This window comes from Scylla paramamosain, chromosome 39, assembly GCF_035594125.1.
Source record: "Scylla paramamosain isolate STU-SP2022 chromosome 39, ASM3559412v1, whole genome shotgun sequence".
NCBI lineage: Eukaryota > Metazoa > Arthropoda > Malacostraca > Decapoda > Portunidae > Scylla > Scylla paramamosain.
Window position 1 is genome coordinate 14,744,882 of NC_087189.1, and position 10,000 is coordinate 14,754,881.

The 10,000-nt window shown below is 37.8% G+C and overlaps 1 protein-coding gene across 4 annotated transcripts in view; it reads left to right on the plus strand.

Moving 5' to 3' along the window:
• The window catches only part of LOC135092280 (hemicentin-2-like), a 261,861-nt gene that overhangs the window by 68,354 nt on the left and 183,507 nt on the right, over positions 1-10,000 (plus strand). The window lies entirely within an intron of this gene.

Here is a 10,000-nt window from a genome sequence, read left to right on the forward strand (position 1 = left end):
AGAGAAAAATGAAGTAACGAGGGAAGGTGAAGAAAATGGGAATAAGATACAAAAAAGAAGAAACAGACGAAAAAAGAATAATAATGGAAAATAAAGAGAAACAAGAAATAAGGAAGGAAAAATAGAGAATAAAAGTAAAATGAGTAGAAATGGAGGGAAAAAAAATAAAGAAGACAAGGAAAAATAAACGAATGAGGACAAAAGAGGAAAATAAAAGTAAAAATATGGAGAGAGAAAAGGAAAAACTAAAGGAAAAGAAAATCAAGAAAAAACCAAGAAAATACGACACGAAAGGAGAAAAAGCTGCAGAATAAAACAAAAAAAAAAAGAAAAAAATAGGAAAAAGAAAACGACAAATAAAATAAAAGACTAAAATTAAAAGTAAAAAAGAAAACAAATAAAAAAATAAACACCACCACCACCACCAACACCACCAATCCATACAAATCACAACACACACACACACACACACACACACACACACACACACAAATGGCATGATCCCACACGTACTGTTTCCCTTAAGCCTGGCGATTAAATATGAGCTGTTGCAAAGTAAAAAAGTCAAACACAGAGACCAATGAACAAATGATTCTCTCTCTCTCTCTCTCTCTCTCTCTCTCTCTCTCTCTCTCTCTCTCTCTCTCTCTCTCTCTCTGGTGCATTCAATTCCAAAGTAAAAATGGGAATAAATAAATGTAAGGCAGTAAAATGGAAGAATAGATGTCATGAGAGAGAGAGAGAGAGAGAGAGAGAGAGAGAGAGAGAGAGAGAGAGAGAGAGAGAGAGAGAGAGAGAGAGAGAGAGAGAGAGAGAGAGAGAGAGAGAGAGAGAGAGAGTTCATATAAAGTGGAATTTAAACAAACGGCGAAAGCACTTGCTAAAAATACACACAAACACACACACACACACACACACACACACACACACACACACACACACACACACACACACACACACACACACACACACACACACACACACACACACACACACACTGTAAAAAGTAAATTCCCAAAACGTGCATGAAAATGTTGAAAAATACACAGAATATGAATAGAATTTAAGGAAACAAAAATAAATGTGAGCATAGTAGAAGCAAAACAAACAAACACACACACACACACACACACACACACACACACACACACACACACACACACACACACACAACAAATATTACTACACAACACAAATCAAACCAAATTAAATGAAAACTAAGCAAATCAAGAGTGCAAATCAAAACATCAAACAATTCAATACACAAAAATAAAATAAATAAAATTAAAAAAATATATGAACTAGACAAACACAGCCATGTAAAAAATAATCCTAATAAATATGCTATCATTTTCAATACATTAATAATGAAGGGAATAAACATTATACATTCATTATTCCATCAGTAAACACATTATATTACTGTTATTTAATTCCTGATGGGAGAGAGAGAGAGAGAGAGAGAGAGAGAGAGAGAGAGAGAGAGAGAGAGAGAGAGAGAGAGAGAGAGAGAGAGAGAGAGAGAGAGAGAGAGAGAGATTTATGTACATTACCTTTTGAACTTTTTAAACTGTCATAGAGAAAGAGAAATGCATTTGTCATTATTATAGGTTTTGTTGTTGTTGTTGTTGTTGTTGTTGTTGTTGTTGTTGTTGTTGTTGTTGTTGTTGTTGTTGATGTTGTTGATTTGTATGTTCTTTTTTTCATCACTGCTGTTGCTTATTTTGTGTGTCCAATTACTACTACTACTACTACTACTATTAATACAACTGCTACTACTACTACTGCTACTACTACTACTGCTACTACTACTACTGCTACTACTACTAATACTACTACTACTACTAATAATAATAATATAGTAGTAGTAATAGTAGTAGCAGTAGCAGTAGTAGTAGTAGTAGTAGTAGTAGTAGTAGTAGTAGTAGTAGTAGTAGTAGTAGTAGTAGTAGTAGTAGTAACAACAACAACAACAACAACAACAACAACAACAACAACAACAACAACAACAACCAAAGCGTCACTAAACCAGCATAAAACGTTCCACGAATAACAATGAACAACAAAGGAAAAAAAAAAAAAAAAAGAGGAAGACATGAATACCAAATGATTTTTCCCTTCACAGACCCCCCTCCTCCTCCTCCCCCAACCCCCCACCCTCACCCCCCCAAAAAAAAAAAGTAAATAAAAAATAAATCAATAAAAAAAATAATAAAACGGAATCAAACAGACTGACAAACGAACCGCAATGAAAAATAACAGCGATTGGATTTTAAGTCAAAAAAAAAAAAATGGTGAGGAAAAAATTATTAAAATGCCACACAACTTAATTAATGTTCTGTCAGGAGGAGGAGGAGGAGGAGGAGGAGGAGGAGGAGGAGGAGGAGGAGGAGGAGGAGGAGGAGGAGGAGGACAAGGAAGAGGAAGTAAACCATTTAAAAAGAAATGCATAATTATACAAGTCTGAGGAAAAAAATGGAAACAAGAGAAGAAATGGGAAAAAAAGAAAGGAGAAAACAAGAGCTAAAAGAGACGAGGAAAGAGACGGAAACGTGAGGGGAAAAAATAGAGGGAGGAAACGGAAGAGAGAGGAAGAGGGGAGGGAGGGAAAACTGAGATGGAAAGAGTGGAAAAATAATGCGATATAAGAGAGAAGGTTGAATAAACTGAGGAAGGAAAGTACATGGCCAAAAAAATAAATAAAAAATGCGAAAATGGAAACACAGAAAAAATAAATAAAGCAACGAAAAATGGGGAAAGTCAAATTACGAAAAAAAAAATAAGGGAAAAGGAGGAAACAGAAGGAAAAAAAGAAAGATGGGTAGACACACTGACTTGAAACAAAACAGAAAATGAAGGTAAAAAAAAAAACTTGTACACAAAAACCGAAAAAAAAAATAGATAAAATAAAAGTCGAAAAAAAAAAGAATAGCAGTAGGAAGAAAGAAAAAGGTCAAGTAAACTCTAAATAAAATAAACAAAAAAAAAAATAAACATAAAATAAAAAGAGAAACAAATTAATGCGATAAAACAACACGAAAAAGAAAGAAAATAAAAACAGTAAGGAGAAAAACAACCATCAAATAAAAAACAAATAAAAAAAATATGACAATACGAACGAAAAGAAAAAAACAAACACACCAAAAAAAAATAGAAGAAAAATAACTATAAAAAACAGTAAAAATATAAAACAAAGAGAAAAAAGAAAAAAGAAAAAGAAGATACACTTGTCTATTGAGTTCTTTTAGAGTTAGTAATTATTTATAAAGCCAACAATTGATTAACAAGACTTTAAAGGTGAGCACTTTTGGTTCAACGCGCAGGTAACTGATTATCACATTCCCACGCTGAGAGAGAGAGAGAGAGAGAGAGAGAGAGAGAGAGAGAGAGAGAGAGAGAGAGAGAGAGAGAGAGAGAGAGAGAGAGAGAGAGAGTTTTAACCACAAAAAAACATGATAAAAAAACGTAAAAAAGACGAGAGAGAGAGAGAGAGAGAGAGAGAGAGAGAGAGAGAGAGAGAGAGAGAGAGAGAGAGAGAGAGAGAGAGAGAGAGAGTTTTAACCCAAATAAAACACAGAAAAACATGATAAACAAAGCGTGAAAAGGACGGGAGAGAGAGAGAGAGAGAGAGAGAGAGAGAGAGAGAGAGAGAGAGAGAGAGAGAGAGAGAGAGAGAGAGAGAGAGAGAGAGAGAGAGAATTATAATAACTTTTTCCCTCTCTAAATTTCATAGTTGTTGAAATTCTAACTTTTGCAGGGCGTGTGCGTGAGAGAGAGAGAGAGAGAGAGAGAGAGAGAGAGAGAGAGAGAGAGAGAGAGAGAGAGAGAGAGAGAGAGAGAGAGAGAGAGAGAGAGAGAGAGAGAGAGAGAGAGAGAGAGAGAGAGAGAGAGAGAGAGAGAGAGAGAGAAATAAAACTCCTGGAACACTTTTTCCTTCACTAATCTCACACATTTAAGCAAAATCCAAGTTCCCTTTCCTTTTAGTCATTATTGCAGAATTAAGCCAAACGAAAAAAAAAAGACGAAAAAAAATGAAAAACGAAAAAAAAACGGGAAAAAATACCACGTTTTCTTTTTTAACTAAACTCAGTGAAATGTGTTTTTATTTCGTTCAATTATTTTATCTATTTATTTATTTGTTTTTTTTTCTACTTTTGTTAATGACTCAAAGAAGGATTGACTGAATAGGAAGTCACGCACGAATCGACAGACAGACAGACAGACAGACAGACAGACAGACACGCACACACACACACATTGATCTATCTCTATTTACCTCTCTCTCTCTCTCTCTCTCTCTCTCTCTCTCTCTCTCTCTCTCTCTCTCTCTCTCTCTCTCTCTCTCTTTTACCTTCTTATCTTCCTGTTTATCTATTTATCTACTAATCTATTTTTATTTATCTATCTTGTATTTGTCTGTTCACTTACATATCTATCTACCAATATATCTATCTATCTGTCTACCTATTTAATCTATCTACTTAATCCACCTATTTATCTATCTAATCTTTATCTATTTATCCCTTTTATTTGCCTCTTATCCTATCAATTTATCTATCTATTCATCTATCTATCTATCCATCCATCCATTTATCTATCTATCTATCTATCTAGTGTGCATTCTCATCACCCACCCAGACCTCTGCCTCAAAATTCTGGATAAGAGCCAATAGGATGCTTCCTGTGCAGTGACGTCAATCAGAATACTGGAATTTAGCCAATGAGAACCCGCCTTGTCTTATGACGTCACCAGCAACGGTCCAATGACAGGCCGTGTTGTGTGTTGCGTCATTGTAAACAGATGATCAAAATGGTGCGTGTTTGTGACGTGTTGAGATTAAACAATCTTTCTGAGCGATTTATTTTTTTTAATGATTTATTTGTTATTTCTCTTTCTACTTCTCTTCTTTCTTCTCTTCCTCCTCCTCCTCCCTCTTTTCTCATTTATTTCTTTTTTTCTAAATTCTTCTTGCTTCTCTTCCTCCTCCTCCTCCCTCTTTTCTCATTTATTTATTTTTTTTCTAAATTATCAAAATTCTTCTGTTACTTTATTTTTTTCTCTAGCTCATCTCCTCATCTTTGTCTTCCTTCTCATTTTCTTCCTTCTCTTCCTCTTCTTTCTCCCTCTTTTCTCCTCTTTCTTTTCTTTCTTTTTCTAAATCATCAAAATTCTTCTATATTACTTTATCATTTTTTTCTCATCTCTTCATCTTTGTCTTTCCTTCTCATTTTCTTCCTTCTCTTCCTCCTCCTTCTCCCTCTTTTCTTCTTTTTTTTCTTTCTAAATCATCAACATTCTTCTATTATATTACTTTATCTTTTTTTTTCTCTTCATCTCCTCATCTTTGTCTCTCTCCTCATTTTCTTCCTTCTCTTCCTCTTCTTTCTTCATCTCTACACATCAAAATTCTCCTTTATTTCTATCATCTTCCTTCTTCTCTTTTCATCTCCTAATTCCGTTTCATCTTCCTTTATTCTCTTCCTCCTCCTCTTCCTCCTACATTATATTCTTTTCATCTCCTTTGTTGTTTTATCATCTTTTCCTATTCTCATCTTTCTATTTCCCTTTCATCATCGCTTCTCCTTCTCTTCTCTTCCACCTCCTCCTCCTCCTCCTCCTCCTCTTCTAACTCCATACAATATAAATCCTTGTATTATCCCATTTCTGCTGTTTATTCTCAACCATTTCCTTATTTCCCTTTCATCTCCCCTACACACTTGCCTCTCCCATCTCTTCTCTCCCCTCCCTCGTATCTCTAACGCCCTCACCTTCTCCCCAACCCCCATTAACTTTACCAACGCTCCCCCCTCCCCCCAACCACAATTTTTCCACTAACTGCCCCCCTCAACATTATCAACACCCCCTTTCCTCCCCAACCACATACGCTCCCCTCCTCCAGTCCGGATACCATTTATTTTGTCTATTTGTTTGTGGATTCGGATTGTATTTGCAAACCGTAACCGAAGACTCAAACAGGCCTCCTCCCCCTCTTCCTCCTCCTCCTCCTCCTCCTCTTCCTCCTCCTCCTCCTCCTCCTCCTCTTCTTCCTCCTCCTCCTCTTCCTCTTAATGGAGAAATAGGAGGATTCGAACGGTGGCGTGATTATTCGGCGACTTAGTGTAACCGAATCCGGACTGTTTCGGATTCCGCACCAATACTGTTCCGGACCCGAATTTGTGGGCTGGCTCTGTCTTCCCCTTGCTTTCTCTCTCTCTCTCTCTCTCTCTCTCTCTCTCTCTCTCTCTCTCTCTCTCTCTCTCTCTCTCTCTCTCTCTCTCTCCTAATAATTTTCCTCTTTCCATTTGCATCTTTTTTTTTTCTGTTTCATTTCCTCTCTCTCTCTCTCTCTCTCTCTCTCTCTCTCTCTCTCTCTCTCTCTCTCTCTCTCTCTCTCTCTCTCTCTCACAGCCATTGTCTCCCTGTTTTCCTCCCTCCTCAAACACCCTTCTGCCTCCATTCCTCCCTTCCCTCCTCCTCCTCCTCCTCCTCCTCCTTCTCCTCCTCCTTCACAAACATCTCCCTTCCTCCTGTCTCTCCTTCCTTCCTGCACAAACGTCTTCTCTAACCCCCTCCCACCTCTCTCTCTCTCTCTCTCTCTCTCTCTCTCTCTCTCTCTCTCTCTCTCTCTCTCTCTCCCAAATCTCAGCGGGTCAGCACTGGTCTCTCCGCCAGCTTAAGTGGAACAGCCATTGTGGTCTTGAGCCGTCCAATAACCGACCACCTTCCCATTCCACCAATCGTTGCTCGCCTCGCACCCACTAACCAGGAGGCGCGAGGGTTCGAACCCCACTTCTCACCTCTATTTTTTTTATTTATTTTTTTCTTTTTTTTATTCTTGTTTTTTTCCTCGTTTGTTTTTATTTTTTTATTTTGATATAGTATTCTTTTTTTCCTTATTTACGTGTTTTTTTCTTTTCCTCTTATTTTCTCCCTTTTTCCTGTTTATTTATTTTGTACTTATCGTATTCTGATTTTTTTCCTTATTCATGTACGTTTTCTTCTTCTTTCCTCCTTTATTTCCCGCTTTTTTTCCTTTATTTTCTTTTTAATTTTCTCCTATTTCCATTATTCCTTCATTATTTTACTTACGTCATTTATTTTCCTTTATTTTTACTTTCATTTATTCTTTTTTACTTTTGTTCCCGGATTTTGATTTATTTTTTTCTATTTCCTTCTTTTGTTCCTATTTAATTACTGCCTATCTCTCTCTCTCTCTCTCTCTCTCTCTCTCTCTCTCTCTCTCTCTCTCTCTCTCTCTCTCTCTCCTATAATTTAACCATAATAATTAAGCTAATTTGCATATTTACTTTTATCATTAAGATTTAATTAACCCAAACAACTCACCCGATTATTTATTTATCTATTTATTTATTTATTTATCATATCACTTTATCATTCCCCGTGTTTGTTTGTTTGTTTGTTGGTTTGTTTATTGAACCGATAACACAAACACATATATTCCGAGTGTTTGTCTGTTTGTTTGTTTGTTTAGCCATTAATGTGTTTATTTCTCCACTTTATGGTCAATTGGATAAGGACAAAGGAGGAGGAGGAGGAGGAGGAGGAGGAGGAGGAGGAGGAGGAGGAGGAGGAGGAGGAGGAGGAAGAGGAGGAAGTGGTTGTAATGCTGGTATTCAAGAAGGAAGAGGAGGTGGAGGAATGAGAATGGGGAAAGGAGGAGGAGGAGAAGGAGGAAGAGGAGGAGGAGGAGGAGGAGGAGGAGGAGGAGGAGGAGGAGGAGGAGGAGGAAACAATAAAGTTCTCTCAAATACCGATTACGAGAAGATCGGAATTAAAGAGAGGAACAGTATTAAATTTGGAAGAGGAAGAGGAGGAGGAGGAGGAGGAGGAGGAGGAGGAGGAGGAGGAGGAGGAGGAGGAGGAGGAGGAGGAGGAGAACGCGGGAGGAATCCTAAAGACACTTAGAGAAAGGAGGAAGAGTAGGAAGAGTTAGAGTACCAAATTCGAGAGAGAGAGAGAGAGAGAGAGAGAGAGAGAGAGAGAGAGAGAGAGAGAGAGAGAGAGAGAGAGAGAGAGAGAGAGAGAGAGAGAGAGAGTCAGGCCATAGAAACTCTGAACGAGGAAAAATCAGAGCAGAGAGAGAGAGAGAGAGAGAGAGAGAGAGAGAGAGAGAGAGAGAGAGAGAGAGAGAGAGAACGATACTCACTAACACGATTATTGCTTCGCTCTCTTCCGTACAGGCCGATTATCTCTCTCTCTCTCTCTCTCTCTCTCTCTCTCTCTCTCTCTCTCTCTCTCTCTCTCTGTAGTTTGATTTTTTCACGTTCAAATAATAATTCTTTGACTGACTGACTACCTGGCTCTCTCTCTCTCTCTCTCTCTCTCTCTCTCTCTCTCTCTCTCTCTCTCACACACAATGATAACAGGAACAGAGGTCACGGGAGGGAGGGAGGGAGGGAGGGAGAGTGGGAGAGGGAGGGAGGGAGAGTGGGGGAGGGGGAGGGAATGAGGAAGAGGGGAAAATGCTGATAAGAAGAGCAGAGATAAGATAAGAAAAGGGGAGAAGGTGAATGAGGCAAGGAACTGAGGAAGAAGTGAGGGAGAAAATGAATAATAAGCACGAGAGAGAGAGAGAGAGAGAGAGAGAGAGAGAGAGAGAGAGAGAGAGAGAGAGAGAGAGAGAGAGAATAAAGATAAAAAAATAAACAAAACGCAGATTATTGTTTCTCATTCCTTTGCCAACAATCTCTCTCTCTCTCTCTCTCTCTCTCTCTCTCTCTCTCTCTCTCTCTCTCTCTCTCTCTCTCTCTGTGTGTGTGTGTGTGTGTGTGTGTGTGTGTGTGTGTGTGTGTGTGTAGGCCTAACCATACGGCTTAATCAGCATCCATTTTAATAAGGCGGAAAACAATTTGCATGAATATTATTAAAAAACATCATTATTATGTGGGGTGAGAGAAAGCCTTTGAAATCACCTCGCCTTATGAATAGAGAGCAGTTGTTTTGAAATATTTGCCACCACCGTTACAATATCCCTTTACAATGACTCTAATTAGCTTCACCACCCTTAAAACACCTTCACAAACTCGTAAATCAACAGGAAACCCTTTAAAATACTCATGTTTGTTTATATTATCCCTAATTTCCCTTACGTTCACTTATTATCATCTTTTATCACTCATAAACGATCCTAATTAACTTCAACACCCTTAAAACACCTTCACACACTCGTAAATCAACAGGAAACCCTTTAAAATACTCATACATTTGTTTATATTATCTCTAATTTCCCTTACGTTCACTTATTATCCTCTCTTATCACTCATAAACGATCCTAATTAATTTCACCACCCTTAAAACACCTTCACAAACTCGTAAACCAACAGAAAAAAAAATTAAAATACTCATACATTCTTTAGATTATCCCTAGTTTCCCTTACTTTCCCCTTATTATTATCGTTACTACCCTTACGGTACTCCTAAGGGACCTTAATTAATTTCAGTATCCTTAAAACAACGCAACACTTTCGTAAATCAACATGAAACCCTTACAATACCCATATTTTCTTATAACACCCTTAAATATCCTTACGTAGCCTAGTAGTATCCCTTACAGCCTCGTACTTTTAAAACAAGCCTAACTAGACCGTCATGATACCTCTGCACACTCGTAAATTAACGTTAAGACCCTTATAATGTCCTAAATATTCTTACATTCTCTTACATTATCCCTCTCCAGCCTTACAGTACCTCTTAATACTCCTAATTTTCCCTCACACACTTGTAAAAATCGTAACTTTTTTTTTTTTTTTTTTTACTATCATCAGTAATTGCCATCATCCCATTCTTCCTTGTCCCAGTGGGCCGCGTACACCCATATCCCCATCACACATGCATACATACACAATTATAATCTTTCCTAAGCTAATTTCTACCTAAAAAAGACAAACATTTCATAGTTAAGTACAAATAATTTACACGTGAGGTGAAACAAGTAATGGCAGACGAGCGGTTCACGGAGAAAATGTGACGTCACCACCT